A 12,254-nucleotide genomic window follows, 5' to 3' on the forward strand; every position below is an offset into this window, starting at 1 on the left:
AGCCATTTAGCTGCAGTATTTATACCTGCTGTGTAGAAATGGAGAGCTGGGCTTCCAGCACCTCCAACCTCTGCCATTGCCCTCCATCCCTGTAACAGCCCTCCACAAGCCCTCTGCTGGGGGACGGAAGGGAGCAGAAAAGTGGTCCTTAAGCTACAAAAAAAGTTTCCCATGTTTCAAGTACTTACTGGAAAGGGACGTCTGATATTCTGGAGGCACCATCCCAGCCTTGCTGGTATTATCAAACACGTGGGGAAATCTGCCAAGAAACAGCACAGTTCACAGTGGGCAGTATCTAAAACCCAAAGCCTCAAGAAGGTAGCAAAAAAACTAAACAAACTGATGGAAATAAGTTTTTCCCACAGAGTTTTCTCCAACTCTGTCATTTGATGTAAAAGGCATAGAGAAATGGTACCTCAGTGTCATGGAGGTAGGACAGATGACTGGCAATCATGAAAATTTTGAAAATCAATGTTTAAGAAGTGAGGGATAGCTCTGGAAATGACACAGTGCAAAGAGAAAGATCTATGAATTAGAGTAGTCAGACACAGACCTACAAATATGATGGATATTTTTAGCTGATGGCAATTCTCAAAAATCCACTGACGGAGGAAAAGAGAACGAGGACAGAAAAAGCAGTTGTCACTGAAATGAAAATCCTGTCAGTGTGGCACACATCATTTCAATTTTGAGCTTTCTTTTAATGAAAGCAGAGTTATAGGCAGGAAATCCATTTGAAATAAAAAACTGAAAATTTCATTTTGAAAGTCAAGGCAAAATATTCAGATTATTTTGGCATGTGTTGGATTTTTTTCAACATGAAATTCAGCAAAGTCTTGCAAGTCCGTAGACTATTTTCATGCCACTGAATCTGCATCTTTCCATGGAAAACAGTTCAGTTTTAAATATTTATCCAAACTTCATCAGTAAGAGAGATGCTTTGTCATGACAGGAATTACAGAGGAAAATATTCAGTATTCTTAGCGTCCAGCCTTCACAGCATATTTTGCATAATATGTATTTTCTTCAGCTATATACCACAAGAGTACCATGTGTCTGTACCATAATATAACAAATTTCAAAATAAAGATTACTTGTTGTATCTAACACAGCATTATATTATTTTTTTAATATCCCAGACAAATCAATAGAGAGGACTTAAGATATTGTGTAGAAAGCATTTTTAAATAAAAGGCTAGATTCCCTCTGGAGATGCATGCAACTCCAACTGCATCCCAATAGCAACACTGCATTTTTAAACAAAGACAAATATTAACTCATTTTATTTTAACCACATACTTCCTAACTGTGCATTGTATTGCAGCAATTAATAAATATGTTGCATATTTGACAATATCTAAACCAGCGACCCGAATACAGATAAATTTCACTCCAATTGTAATGGATTTTTTTAGCTTCACTTGCTCTAAATATACATTGTTTCTTACAGATCAGAAAATCAGGGATGCAATGTAGCCAGAGAAGCCCAGTGAGAGGCCTTTGGTCTTGTTGCTCGCAAGCACTGGGGGCAAGAAAAAGCTCTTGCACTCAGCCATCAAAAAATAATATCCCAATGTGCCCTGGGATTACCTCGGAGCCTAGCAAAGTGTTTGGCACAAAAGAATTACAGCCTGCCCTTTGACACTCTGAAAGAGGGTCCTGTGACTTCGGAGCACAGGTCATGAGCTGCCTCGGACCTACATCAAGACCCTGCCACAGGCAAGCAGCAGTAAAAGGTGCCTGTCTAGCCTTACATGGACACCCACCAAATTAATGGTGCATCATTACTGATAGCGCTCTGCCCTACACACCTACCCGCACCTCGCGACACACGTATAGATCTTCCAGCCCTCACTACAAATCAAGATGAAAGCAGATAGATAGGCAGAACAGAAGGAAGCCTGCCTCTAATAAGAAATCTCATATTGAGGAGCACAGCTCAGAGTGCATGCATGCGCACACACACGTGTCCACGCACACACACACGCATGCACACACACACATGTACATGTACACACATACAAACCAAACCCCCTGCCATTCTTGGTTCCTCCAGCCTTTCCCCTTCCCTAGCAGAAATTTCAAAAAAGTCAAGCTCCTGGGCCTGCTCAGCCCTGACCCTCCTAATTTCAAAAGGGTCCAAAGCAGGTTGAAGAAAGGTCTTTCCAAAAGACATTCTGTCAAATTTAATGAACAACTGTCTTGGTCTCTCCAAGACTCCCAGCACCAAAGGAAGGAAGCAAGAATCTAGCAGGTGGTTACCCCTCTACACATACACACACACACACACACACACATCCCCCATACCCACCCACCCACCATGCATATATTCATGAGGGGATTCTTTGGAAGTCTTTCCAAGAAGGCTTTTTCCCCAGCAAAGTGGAGCGAAAGAATAGTGATAGGGTTTTTTTAACTCTTAATCTCAATCATCTTCTTCCTTCAACTTGCATTTAATATGCAAGCTGAAAATGTTGATCGACTGACATTAAATAGTGCCTCTGCTAGGCTTCTTCATCGCAGTTGTGCTGCTGGCATAGCCACATGGTCAGCCTTGACTCCTGTAGTGATTAAAAAGCCTTCATCAGCTTTTATCAACCACCCTACCACTACCAGTGACAAAGCAACATTGATACTGGCAAAAACATGAAGTTTCTTCAGAAAAAAAAAAAAAAAAAAAAAAAGGGAAAAAAGCACAGACATAATCCTCACTCATCTTCATCATCTCTTACTAATGATTTCAACATGCTGTTATAGGAATGTTCATTGCCCACTATTCACCTCTCTTTGATGAGCTGAGTGATTCAGACAATGTAGCAAAATTCACTGATTCTAATTCACTACACAACGGTCTTTTCTGCCAATTGCCAGCTGTTACCCAACTTGCAAGACAAAGTGCATAGCAGGGACCAACCCCTGGAGGACTCTACTTTAGCCCACAGCACCTTAAGACCTGAGAGGAAGCGGCCATGTGCTAAATGACAGAGGCCACTGCCACCACAGCCACCACCTGGAGGATCAACCTCCAAATCTGTGGGGGCAGGATGATCAGGAGCCAGCAATGGGTCGGTGAGGGCTGACCTGCTCCCAACAGCACAAGAGCAGCACAATGTGTTGCTCTACTTTCATCTCTGCTCACTTATGTCTCCCCTTTATGGGCTGCTTCTGAGATGTGTTGGTGGAACCATGTTTAACCTATCTTGTGTCTGAGCTGTTGATGCTTTGTGGAAAACGAGGTAACTGCCCTGCATCTTTCCTCAAAACCAGCCTCGCATCACGCTGAGTGCTGGATGACTACAGAAAAAAAATCCCCCTTCTGTCAACTTAATCGCATGAGCGCTAAGCATAAAGAAGAAAAAACATAGCGTCATTCAAAATACTGCCTCTTTACAAGCATAACAAATCCTCTGTGGAGTAAAATTACCAAATTGGTTGATTCTTTCAGAGGGCCATTATGCATACAGAAATGTAAAAAATGTGTGTGTGTGTGTGTGCTTTTTTCTGCGTTCTTTTTTCAAAGCTGCTGATTGTTCATGTGTGTGTGTAAATAAAGCTTTCACATTCACAATCAACCACCTCCTCTTCCTTCCCTCCCCTCCTGCCTTATTCTTTTCATACTGCTTCAATCCTTTGTTAGTAGCAGTAATCACACAATGAGATTTGCCTGAGAAATTTCAGGAGAATCAAAAAGGAAAAAAAAATATCTTTTCTTCACATTTACATGAAAGCATAACATTGCAGGCTTTTTCGCCCCTAAGACTGAACACAAATTCATGCTTCTGAAAAATATACCTTTAAAATTTGGGGGCAAAGGAAACTGATTTTTTTTTTCCCCCAGCGATGTGAAAATGACAGTGATATTGCAAAGAACAGGTTGAAAAAACTTCCAAAGAAGATAGTATAGCAATAAAACACTTCCTTTTTATCTCAGAAAGATCTGGGTAATCAACAATTGGAATACAGAAAATAGTCAAGGTCAGTTATTTAAAAATATGCATATCTGTTTATACCTCAATACTTTCTTTTTTTCCCAGAAAAGGTGTTTTAAGAATGTAAAGAGTCCTCAGCTCACCCAGTTCTCAGCTGGTGTTTACTGAAGGAATGGTTTGACACTGGTTTTTCCCCTCATCTGTCCACCCACCATCTACTCACACTGTATTGTATCCACTGCAGAAACTAACTGAGGTAATCTTTTACTGGTCTTGATTCAGGTCAGAGAGGAAGAAGGATATACCTTTTTTTACATAAAAAGCAGCTTTTTTTCACTTTTGGTGAAGGAAAATGGAAATGGGAACCAGGAAAGGGAAATGGGAAGGGGAAGGGAACAGGAGAAAGGAAGAACAATTGGAAGAAAGATAAAAATAAGAGTTCCCTTTTTTTTTGATTCACTAATTCTTCAGATTGTAAGACAACAGAAGATAAGGCAAAACTACCTTATAAAATAAGTCTTTCCATCAAGCTTTTGCAATGTCTTTCAAACTCTAAATCATATTGCAGTCCTCATCACCCACAATAATTTATGTTCATAAGGTCATAAGGTATTTTTCATGAAATACGTAATTTTAGCCCAGCTTAAGACTCGACAGACTGAAAGTATATAATAGGTCTTTAGTTACCCATCAAAGCTGACGTTGAATCAACAATTTTTTAGGCTAACTTGATCTGTTTTCACAGGCTGGCTAATAAACCTTGAGTTAAACTGTGGCAATGTAATACATTAAGCATCCTGAGACCTAGAAAATTCTCTATGAAAAACCTTTTAAATATAATCAGTGCACTGGTTAGAAGTAGTTCAGCTTGATTTGAACTAATGGCCAAAGCCAAGATGGCATTTTTAAGCAAAAGAAAAATTTGTCATATTTTGTCCCAGATCATACAAAACTATATAAGCTCATCAATCCCAAATTCATGAGTTCTAGAAACTATGGTTTGGGAAAAAATTTAGTAGCATTCAGTGTCGACTAGTGAAAGATAACGTGAATTAAAACAAAGTAAAAGTGTTCAGAACCATAACTAGATTACATACTAAATATAACACCAAAAAAATCTAGATGTTATTGACCTGGACAACTCATTACTAACAGTTCCACACAACTGAAATAAGTTTGTGAGGTTTTCCTGGTAGAATCATGTGTTTATTATTGTAACACCTTGTCATTGTTATCTGTTAGACACTTTTATCTGTGCATTTTCCAAACTGCTTTATAACAAAAAAAAAAAAAAAAAAAAAAAGCCATTCCCTTGAAATGCTTTCATAACTACTGCAAGATTTATACATTACCTTAACTTAAAGTGCAACAGATGGATTGCCAGCAGGAAACCATGAAATTGTCAGAAAGACAGTAAGAAAAGGAGAAAACTCAAAAATTGCAAGAGTTCCTATATATAGTCTGTGTTTGATCTACTGTAGTACTCCTCTGTCATCCTTGTGAGCACTTATTCTCCTGGAAAAGTATATTCTTATCCTAGCAGGAAAGTGTAAAGGCCCACGGGGCTTCCCAAACTATGAATAATGGGGCCTGCAGAAATGCACTGACTGTGGTGTGCACTAATTTTTACTGTAGTGCATTCATGTTAGCTGAGATACATCATTATGACCGTAGCAAAAGATAAACAGTGTAATATTTCTGTAATAATTTTTGTTGTTTCCTGTTTTTTCATCTTTAGATATGTAGGAAAATGTCATCATATGCTATAAGTATTTAGCATGATTCCCAAAGTATATCCAAGGACTTCTGATCAACTTTTGAGACACAGATTTATTCTTTTTATACAGCTTAGCTAAATCATTTAGTTGACAGTGCTTATTCTGCAGAAAAAAATATACTGGCTAAATTTTTTTTAAAACCCTTCATGCCTATACTGTTATAAAATAGTAAGTTATTATTCTTACCAAACATCAAATTGGTGTATGGAGAATACCATTCTTTAAGAAAAAGCCCAGGCATATAGGGAGACCATATAAGGTAACAGTGAGTAGCTGAAAGATGAATAGTTAAAAAAAAAAAACAAAACACCCACAACACATGAGAGAGCCAACAGGAAGAATTTACAGAAAGAAGAGGCTGTTTTTTTAGATTATTTTCACAGGTGGAGACAGAGAATTTAATTTCCAGAAATGTAAAGGGAGGGTTTTTTAGAGAATGAATGGTTTGCATGTTTGATACTGATGGCAAAACCTATCTGTGCACAGTGTTAACTGTTCCATGCACACTTTTAACCATTTTGGAGGCCTGGTGTCCCCATCAGCAATACTAGAGGCTTATAGATAGATAGATAGATAGATAGATAGATAGATAGATAGATAGAGTTATAAAGAGCTTCTTCTCTCCCGGCATTTGGATGCTTTGCAGGTATAAAAACATACAGTACATGTGACAGCAGCTACCACAATTGGGCAATTCGGGCAAAATCTCCTCCAGGGCTGCTCACCCTCCCTGGTCACATTCAAGAGGGAAGCTGAGGTGGAGCAGAGGCCCAGGAGACAGAGGGAGGAAAGGTTGGAAGCACACAGACACCATGATGGTGTGGAGCGAGAGCAGAATGTGTTGCAGAAAGTCAGGGCTGATGTGCACTGGCAGAGCCTCCTGACTGCGACAAGAGCCACGGGAGAAAGCTGCAAGCTGCACAGTGCTTTATGAAACACGAAAATGACAAAATCTCTGTTCCAAAAAGGGCTCGATCTCCTCGTTTCCACCGAGCCAGCCAACCCCAACTCCTGGAAGCTAGATCAGACACCACCCTTCATCTCACTGCACCACCTCGGTGTGCCATTTTCCAAGAGGTACTCTATTTGCCAACTTCTATTTTTGTCAGATCAACCTGTTCCCTGAAGCATAAATGAAAATTCCTTGCCAGATCAATTTGTTTCTGAAGTTTCCTGGTTGCCAGCTCCACTCTGAGTTATTTCATTTTGTCTGCATGTCAGAACCATTAGGCTGGCAACTGCTTAAATCTGTCGTTATTGTTACAGGTTGGGGGGGTGCTGGATAATCACAAAGCGAAGCAAAATGTCTGCCCTGCGGAGACGGCGCTCCAAGCGAAGTGGAAGCAAAAGAAAGTACTAGCAGTGGGTGCTGCCATCTCATAGCAAGGAGGGGTTATGGCTTTTATGCCCAGCTGTGCAGGTGGCACAATGCTGCAGGAAGCAGGACCTAGCTTTTAGCACGTGCTGAAGCACCGATCAGCAAGCAGCCCACTTGCAGGGCCCTGGGAGACACGGCCGGGAGGTACCAGCTCCTGATGTGGCTGAAACCTGCCACTCGGTTGGCACTGCAATTAGCTGAGTAACCCTGTTACAACAGTAATGTCCTTGAGTGGATTTTTTATTTTTTTTTTAAAGACCCAGTGTGACATTTTGTACTGTCAGAAAGTGAGCGGCAAAGGCCAGTGTCCAAGAAGAGATGAGTCAGGTTATGTGGGCAGACAAAGGAAGCAGATCTGCAGTCCTGAAAGAGGAGTGCAAGGCTGTCAGCATGTCAGAGAGAGGCACAGGGGCTTTATGAAAGGCGGTGCTGAGTCATGAATGACAGCAAGGAGACAAAGGGTGATTGAAGGTGAAACAGAGTATACACAGAGAGGATTACCAGGGAATAGCCTGCGTTTCACATTATCCCTTCCATTCTTTAGGGCTTCACAGGAAATTATGTGCCTTGGTTTTTGAAAACAGTATGTTGCAGAAGCCCCGTGTGCTCTGCTCTTGGTTCATTCTGCATGTTTTGCTGTGAACTAGGACAGTGCTGATTAGAGTTAGACAGCTCATAACCCTATTCAGGATTTTTCGCCTTAGGAGAAAGGAAAAAAAAAAAAAAAAAAAAAAAAAAAAAAAAAAAAAAAAAAAAAAAAAGCTGATGTAATTCCCCAGGGCTCCTTCTTTGGCTTTGCTATTGCATAGCTACACAGTCTCCCAGAGTAATTGTCTTGAACATCCCAGCCCCCCTCTAGACTGAGGGACCTTCTGGCTGCTTTTCTTTGCTTGTGTTTTCTGCTTTATGTAAGGAATGAAACGAGGAGAGTGAAATCAGAAGAATGAAAAAGGTGATGAAATTTTCAGTTCAGACACAGAAGGTACATTCAGTACTGGATGTCAAAGGGAAATCTGAGAAAGTAGCTTTTGCGTTCCAGACTCTGACTTCTCTACTGATGGGGTGAAACTGAAGTGGGAGGTGGCGAATGACAGGCTGCTGATCCTCTGCAGCAGAGACCCTTTCCAAACGGTATCAGCCACGCAGAGACTCCGTTCAGATCCTCTGCTTCCCTTCCCAGCACGCCACGCCATCATTTAATTGATTCTGAAAACCTGCTTCTTGATCACACCCACAGGTCTCATAAATGCACTACGGTTAAATTCGTCTTAGCCTGAAGGCTGAAGGATCACATATATATCCAAGCCCTTGTCTGAACCCCCAAAATACGAGTCCAGAAAAACAACAACAAATCTGCTTTCAAATAAGCAGGAAAAAACAGACATGCTGAAGATTTGGCTTAAAGGAGAAAATGCTGCATTCCCCTAAATGTGACCACTCACATTAAAAAGCAACATCTAAGGAATCAAAGGAGATATACTCAGATTTGGAAGGCCACTCATATTTGAATGTAAATAACTGTTTATGTACTTGTGAGGGAAAACTATTTTACAGTGTATTACAAAACAGCCTGCTGCCTCCCTGTCTCTTTTTTCCACCTGAAAAGTAGGTCAACAGTCCTTATGGCTTTCAAAAGAAGAAATGAAGAATGCTTGCTGAAAACAAACGGGGTTTAATTTCAGCCATGAACAGAAACAAATATTAGCTCTACCTTTTGTATGTGAGATTTCAGTATATAGTTAGAAGTCAGGCACCACTGCACGTTGTGTAGTGTTCACACCAAGAGCCAGCTGCACCCCAACTTTTCTGTACTCTGCTTCAGTGTCAGTGCAAGTGAAGGAGTTGCAATATGCAGCCTGCAGCGAAATCAAATCAAAACCTCTCTCACATGGAGTAAGAGGGAACAGGGAGAGATGGGCGAGGACAGCCTTAAAAACAAGGAGCTATTTGGGAAAAGGAAGAACAGCAAGATGACCAAAGGATCTAATGATTCAGCATCTCCCACCATAACCACACAGAGTACTAAAGAATAAATGAGATCTTAAACTATTTATGGATGCTCACATCAACCTAACAAAACCCAAAGGCAAAATAATAATTACATTTCTTACCTTCCCTTGGAATAAACGTCCACCAAGGGCACTATGGACTTTATGTAACCAAGCCCAGCAAACCTGAGAGACTGTATTTCCCTTGCAATAAAAAACATTTCTCATTTAAAAGTAATAGCAAATGATACATTTTTAAAAGCAGTGGTCAGCTACTGGGAAGGCTTTTGTTTTCTGCTATCAGGCAACTTCCAGCTTCAAATGTGAAGCTCTTGCCTGTTACAGTGTAGCAGGAAAGTTCTTCACAGAACTAAACATATTAACACTTAAGCCAGCACACACTCACACACATACATACATACAAACACAATTTGATCTATTACCATGACTGATGCAGTTCCATATTTTTCTTTTTAATTTTCCTGAGAGCCTACTGAGAGTACTTTATTTTACTCAAGCAGGGAGAGAACGCCTAGGACCCCACGGTTCTGGCCTCCCCACTTCATTCCATTACATAGTAACTGCTCAGAAAAAAATCCTGGGCAAGAACTGAAGCTTAATAATATTCTAGCTTAGATAAACAAGACTGCATTAGTGAGAAAAACTGAATAATAAAATCCCAAACAATGCAGGATAGAATAATTGTATTTTGTTTAGCTTTACCATGAATTTTCAATAGCCCTTTAAAAAAAGTATTTTACGACTTTGGTTGAGATTGCAAGCATTAGTGGTGTTTGTAATGTGTCCAGTGATTCTGGTGGATCCTTGTCAAATTGCAGCAGGCTTTCCACTTGGATTTTCTCCATCATTAGGTCTTATTTTCCTGTCAGTTTGCCCATTTTGTCATGAGTTTCTTTCAGACAACAGACTGGGCAAACATACCTCCAGCAGCAAAAGAAATCAAACAGTCTATAAAAATAAAAATATGTTTTAATAATTATTTCCACAAAAGATGGTTTATCAGAATGTATAATATAAATGCTAGGCTCATAATAGCCATTCCAGTTTTCTCAAGCACAAAAAAAGCTTTGATTTTCCTTATTTTCTTCTTAAAATGAGTTGATACACTAGAATTATATTTAGGACTCTCGAAATGTGTTAAAACAGCCCAACAAAAGCTAACTTGCCAAATTCAACTGTGATGCGAATTCCGGTTTAAGTTGCATAGCAAGTCTAAATTAGTAAGAAAAGGGGTATATGTTAGTGTTTTTCCACCGGTGACACTCTAAAACCCAAAGCTAATTCCAAAAGCTTTTAAATCACACTAATAACTTCTCATGGGCTGAACTGATCCTGTGTTAATTATGGACATGATTATGATTTTAAGTAAACATCAGTTTACACAACTTCTCATGTGTTGAACTGATCCTGTTAACTATGGACATGATTATTGTTTTAAGTAAACATCTGTTTACACCAGGCCTGAACTTTACAGTCCCCTTTATTTGCTTTTGCTGAAATACTGCTCTTGTCGTTCCAGAGTCATTTCTTGTATTAATCAGTGCAATTTTCTGAGATTACTGGAATGGCATTAGATTAGGTCAGCAGAGAAATTGGCCCTGTGCTTGTATCCTAATTTTACATCCCCATGAAATACCACATCATTCACATCAGTCTGACTTTTACCCTTGGAACGAGTTTCACAGCGCACTCTTGCAACACAGATTCATACCATCATTGACTTTGCTGTATAAACTGTCTCAGGGTCTCCAGAGAGACCTCTTTGAATCTGTTCACTCCAGGCAACATTTGACAGACTTTGGCTTTTTTTCTTCCTTTTTTTGTTTTTTTTTTAGTGAATAGTGGGGAAAAAATTTGGGAAACACAAGAGGTGATGCACTGGTATCACAAAGAAATTATATCTCTTTCTTTGTTGCTTTGCCTGAGGTTGTGCAGAGGGCACTACAGCTCTATCACTCTCTGGAGGCCCTGTGATGATGGGCAGCTCAGCGCACTGTTTCTTCTGCCAGCTCGTTCTAGGCTGACACGGAAGATCGTGGCGCAGAGAAGCTGCAGTCGGGTTCACAGATTTTGGTACTGCACAGGGCAACCAGCATAAGGAGGGTGAGACCACAGCTCTGCATCAGAGGAGTCACCTCAGAGGATGATGGGCTACAGTCTTTGCTGTGATCTGGTGAGCAAAGGATGGGACCCTACCTGGTCCAAACACTTTTAAGCTCCCACTGCCTAAAAACCCCAAATAATTCAGGTGAAGGTTTCCTCTGAGAGATCTTCCCTGTTCTCCGTGCGCAAAGCGGCGCGGTTCTTATGCATTGTCGCCATCCAGACACTGGAGGGGAATTCATAGGCTGCCTCCCACACCTTAAATCAAGGTTTTCAGAGCACCTTTCATTTTCCCCACCTCCTTACTCTGCTCGAAAATTTAGAAGGAAATGGTCTAACACAGAAGTAGCCTTTTGTGAATGCAAATGTAACCTATTTAACGTATAGCTTTCTGGGCTTCAAAACACACACTTCAGGACATTTTTGCAGTAAGTAATAGGTTACTGGGGAGCAGAAAGAGCTGCTAGTTACAGAAACAGGTCTTTCTTCTGTTCCCGTTTGGTTGTGAACCAAAGCAAGGAGATGGACAGTGGCACTCTGGCACGCTAACAACAACCCCTCAGCTCGAATTGCCTGGCCATTGAACAGGAACACCTGAATACGGCCTCGACCCATGGCAGGCCACGGGTGGGAGATGAGGCTCAGGCTGCGAAGGTGCCCACCAAACCCGGCCTCACCGAACCGAAGGGGTTTACCGACCGCTCTCTCCTCCGTTTTCTCCTTTATTTTTGTAAAACCTGCCCAGCGGACCACACCCCCGCCTTGCAGAGGAGCGGAGGGTTACGGGGGGAAGCCCTGTGCCTAGGCGCGCAGGGAAGATGGCGGCCACCTCCCCCGAGGCGCCTCTGGGCACCTCTTTTTTAAGGTTGGGGTTTTTTTTAAATTTCTCCACCGCCCGGCGGACAGGGATGGCCCGTCCCCGGCTTCCCTACAGCGTGCTTTAACACCGCCCGCCCCGGCCGCATAAGGAAGCTGTAAATTTAGACAGTCTGGTTGCAAACCCCCCCCCAGCCAGACCCCAGCATTCGCCCCCGGGCCCGGCGGGTGGGGGCGGCCC

Source organism: Athene cunicularia (assembly GCF_003259725.1).
Source record: "Athene cunicularia isolate RWA chromosome 1 unlocalized genomic scaffold, athCun1 chr1_part1, whole genome shotgun sequence".
Lineage (NCBI taxonomy): Eukaryota > Metazoa > Chordata > Aves > Strigiformes > Strigidae > Athene > Athene cunicularia.